Below are 5,244 nucleotides of genomic sequence, written 5' to 3'. Positions count from 1 at the left end.
GGCGGTATAGCAGTGCAACTCTGCTAAGCCAGCTGTTCGTGACAATTTATTTACGTAACTTCACATATTTTTAGCGAAGAAAATTGAAATGAAGGAAATAATTGCTAATGAATTTTTATTATCATTGATAGCGCGTTTGTGAAAATCAGCTAATACACGGGGTAGCCATTTATGTTCTTTGCATGCACTATAAATGTTTAAAGTTTTCTTATTTCAAAAATGAAAACGCTATAAGATATGTATAATATATATTTCTTTAAGGGTGGAGAAATATTTATTTCATGTTTGTTGGGTAAAGAAAATCTAGCTGTTGCCGTATCTACAAATTATCTAGATAGTTAAAAAGCAATGTTGGCGTACAAAATAGCCTATCCCAAACACCACCTTAAACCGTGACTGAAAAACTGATCTGTGTTTCAACTGATATGTGCAAACTTTGTTTAAGCTGCAACAACCTACCAGGAGGGAGGTGATGATGAATGAGTAGGTAGCCGGTTCCTATGTGGTAACAATATGAAAGGATATACACCTATGGACAGTTGAAGGGTCGCGGCAGTCGGAATCCTCTGGTGCTTTAGCTCTTGCGGCGTGGGGGTGAGTTTTTGCCATACCTCAACTGCTTTACCATAAATTTTATTTAATAGAATTCCGAATGGAAAGTAACAGGGCATACTAACAGAATTGCAAAATTTCGACAGAAACAAATTGCTAAAAAGAAAAAGGAGAACACCCTAATGTACGTCATATTGATTGATCAGCGACGTCTAAATGTTAATTGACAATCGCTTTCTCTACCCTACCCAACCAAGATCTTCGCAATAAAAAGATTAAGCAGATGCCCATAGAAGACAACTTTACCTACCTCTCTATGCCACCGTATGCCGCCAGGAGAACTAAAGAATTTAACACATTTTTTATTAGTAACAACTCACATTAGATGTTTATTAAATTTTCAGAAACAACTTAACCAAAAAAAATTCAATTTGGTTTCTTCAAGATAGCTTTACATACTAATACCAATGTATAACCTATAGTTAATGTTACTTATTGATAACGATTCCAATACAAATTGACTATCATCAAATAGCTATGTTTATATACTTATTCACTTTGGATCATTATAACATTTTCTATTTACAAAAACTACTAATTATCGAAATTAGTAGGTCGTTGAATATCTCATTTCTATATATTTAATTCCCTAACCAAATTTTTGGGTGGTAATTTGGTGTGCTATATTACACTATATTGTTGTTTTTTTTCTTTTGTTAGGTAAACTATCTATTTATCCAAAACCTTAAGTAGGTAGGTGAAATGGTTGCGACCCTGGTCGCCCAAGTAGCTATTTAAAGCCGTTTTGATGCCATGTAACTCGTCTAAAACCTACGGAATGTTACGGACAATGTATTACAACCAGCCAGAGTTGTTGATAAAATTAAGAATATTCGGGATTGCTATCACAGATAACCCTTTGAGATCTTCTAGAAACGGGGTTCCAAGGAACCTTAGCCGGGCTTAGCTAGAGACGGGCATTTACACATAAAGTGTTCTACTGTCTCCCTGGCATCTTTTCCGCATGCGTACCTACTGCCCAATGACCGGTGCAGACTGTTATCAGTTTGCGTGTGTTAGCCCTGGATTTGTTCAGAAGACTTCTCGTCCTCTTTCCATCATAGTTTGGCCAAATGGATTTTGATATTCCACAGGTGATGTTATTCCACTTTGTTTGTGCTTTCTTCAAGTAGAATCTTTGGATATTCCCCTTGGCTACTGCTAGGGGTATGCCTACTTCGACACTGGTTATTTCCTCGTTCATCTCCGAGGAGCCCCTGCGTGATAGCTCGTCGGCCTTCCCGTTACCCTCTATCCCCCTATGACCCGGGACCCAGATAACGCTTAGTTCTACATTGGTGGATAACTGGGATATGAGTCGCTTACAAGCCCACACTAATTTTGAGTTCAATCCAAAATTTTACTCAACAATCAAATTTCTATCAGGCAATCATAAACCTTTATTTAGCAAATTTGATAAAGAATTGAAAGTTTTGCAAAGTTGCTAAGCACTCAAAACAGGTTTTCCGTTTTTATTAAACGGTTTTATTTAGCTTGACTTGACAGGCTGGTTGGTTGGATGGCTGATTGGCTGGCTGGCACGAATTTTGTAATTGAAATTTAAGTAACTTCCTGATAAGCTACAAGATTGAAACTTGGAATATAGTTCAGAACCCGATGACAATGCAATAATAAGAAAAAAAATCGGCGCTAGGTGGCGCAAGGATCGAGATATTTACAAAAATCGTATTTGCGATCCGATCTGGCTCATATTTGGAACACATAATACATACATGAATAGAAAGCGACCTATGATGTACGATTTGGCTCATATTTGGAACAAATATTACATACAGTCCGGTAGAAGTGACATCAAAATATTTTGGAGTTGGAGGAGGGACAAGCATAAGTGGCGCAGAGTCGAGTAAAGTCTTTGAAAAGATTATGTATTGAGGACTTATATTGTAACAAATTGTCAGGAAAGAGTCCTTGTAATAATGAGTCACTAAATGAACTAAATAGAATAAGAAATAATAGGCAATTATATAAAGACTAAAAGCTTGAAAATAAAATAATTAAAAAAAAAATTTTTAAGTTAAACGGTTTTATTGAAAACAATACTTACATGAAGTAATAATAATACTAAAAGCTAGAAAATTAGGTAGGTCCTAGCTACTAGTCATCGCATTCCTCATCAATCTAGTGCGTTGATCAGACAATTAAAAAAAGCGTTGGACGCGTCAAATTTCTATTGATAGTCATATACAAGACCAACTGAACTTTAATAAGCTTATGCTACGCCTCACATTTTTAGAAATTTCACGCGCCCAACGCCTTTATTTAATTGTCTGATCAATGCCCTAGATTGATGAGGAGTGCGATGACTAGTAGCTAGGGCCTACCAAATTATTTTCTAGCTTTTAGTATTATTATTACTTCATGTAAATATTGTTTTCAATAAAACCGTTTAACTAAATTTTTTTTTTAATTATTTTATTCTTATCTTCATTCATTGTTAATTTTGACAAAGGGTTTGAACCTTTTCGTTTATTGTTTTTTTTTTTGTGTTTTAAGCAGTCAAACCAACAAACGCACATAGTAATAGTTAGTTAAATACATAAACAAATGAGCCAAAATCCCGCATTCCGTAATTGTTGTATTTGTACTTTAATTTGAGAAAAAAGTTTGATGACGTAGCGCTTTTGAAATTTTTCGATTTATTACATTTCTCTATCAGTGTTCGGAGTATTTAAAACTATTACCTGAGTAAACGACTGTGCCGGAGTAAAAATTAAATTTTCGGAGTATAATTTTTCTTCCTTTTTGAAAGCGGGCTAACAACAAATATCAAATTGATTTGGTGGCTTGGCAAACCCTTCAATTGTGTTTTTGCCAAACATGGAAGCGAAGAGTTCGTATAAGATAAAGACGCAAAACAATGTGTCTTGCAGTAAATGTGGACAATACGAGGTATTTGCTCTCATCGTGGCCTTTGTAGCCACGTCATTGTTGACGGATATAAATTCGAGATTGTAAAGGATTTCGTCTGTTTGGGAAGCAGCATTAAAAGCAAAAACAATGTCGGCATAGAAATCTAATGGAGAATAACTCTTGCCGACAAGTGCTTTTTTAGGCAATTGAAAAGTAAAGTCCTCTCTCGACGAACAAAATTCTCGCTCTAGAAGTCGCTCATCATATCTGTACTGATGTATGGCTCCGAATCAGGGAAGGGGTAGAGATTTGATGAGCTGGCTCTTGGAGTATTCGAGAGAAAAGTTCTCCGGAAGATTCATAGCCCTATCCGTGATGTCGACGGCGGGTATCGAAGGAGGTATAATGATGAGCTTTTCGCAGATATTACGATAGTGCAGCGAATAAAAACAGAAAGCTTCGCTAGCTAGGTCACGTTATACGGATGAACGAATACGCTCCCGCAGTTTGTAAATAGAGGAAAGGGAAGACCTTGCGACTGTTATCGCAAAACAGAGTTAGCTGACCTCACTGACTCAATGTACTTCATTTTATATAAAACTTGAAGAAGTGCTGTATGTTGAATTTTGGCAGGATTTACAGATCGCGCCCGGACAAATTCTTTACATTTTACATTTTACTCTTTCTCTTCCTATTCCGTACGAAAAAAGTACAAAAACTGTGAGTAAAATGTGAACAAACATATCTGAAGATACGAGCAATGAATTCACGTCATTTCATCCAATCGTCACTTTTCATACATATACAATGAAAACTTCAACAAAAAGATATTAGGTAGTAATACTATTAAGTTTTCAACTCGTCCCAAATAAACCTTAGAGATAACAAATGTAGTAGGAGTTAAGAGCGGAGTAAAAAACTCCGATTGGAATAAAGTCTGAACACTGCGTGAGCAATGAAACATGTTTTCAAAAGCGTGACGTCACGCCGAGAAAATTTATTTCACAGCTAACTATGATTTTTTTCTCTCTCATTTTTTAATGCGAGACCTGTTTATTGGTTCATGAGTTAAATATGTACATGGATTTGTGCAAATAATTAGTATATGTACCGGCTCATTTACTTATGTACCAGCTTATGCACTGGGCTACCATATTTACATATGTATGTGCATGCGTAAGTTGCTCTGATTTGCTATGACATCAAAACCCACCAAAAAACTAGTTTGCATACAAACAGACAGACGGACAGACGGACATGGCTAAATCAACTCAGCTCTTCAACCTGATTATTTCGGTATACTTAATGGTGGGTCTATCTATTTTCCTTTAAGGACTTACAATTTTGGGTTTCATGACAAAATTAATATAACATTTAATTTTCACGAAAGGTATAAAAATAGGTAGGTACTTTGTGTGAGGATGCAAAGTTTCAGGTTTTTTGTGGTCTGCGTGTAAAAACTATGACTACGAATCACGTATTTCAAAAATATATGACATAAACGTAACTATTTGATGAATTTTGAAGCTTCTATCCGTAAAAAAGGGGCAAAAATTACAGTTTATATGAAGTATATAATATATATACCACCGATCTCAATGATTTTTTCAGACATCAATATATGCTATAAACGTAAGCATTTGGTGAAATTTGAAGCTTTTAGCTGTTAAAATGGGGCCGAAATCACAAAAAAAAAAAATATATATATATACTATATATACCATCATATATATATTATATATATCACCGATCTCTATGATT

Source organism: Eurosta solidaginis, chromosome 3 (assembly GCF_040869045.1).
Source record: "Eurosta solidaginis isolate ZX-2024a chromosome 3, ASM4086904v1, whole genome shotgun sequence".
Taxonomy (NCBI): Eukaryota; Metazoa; Arthropoda; class Insecta; order Diptera; family Tephritidae; genus Eurosta; species Eurosta solidaginis.
The sequence above is the reverse complement of the archived record's forward strand: the minus strand, read 5'-3'. Positions refer to the sequence as shown.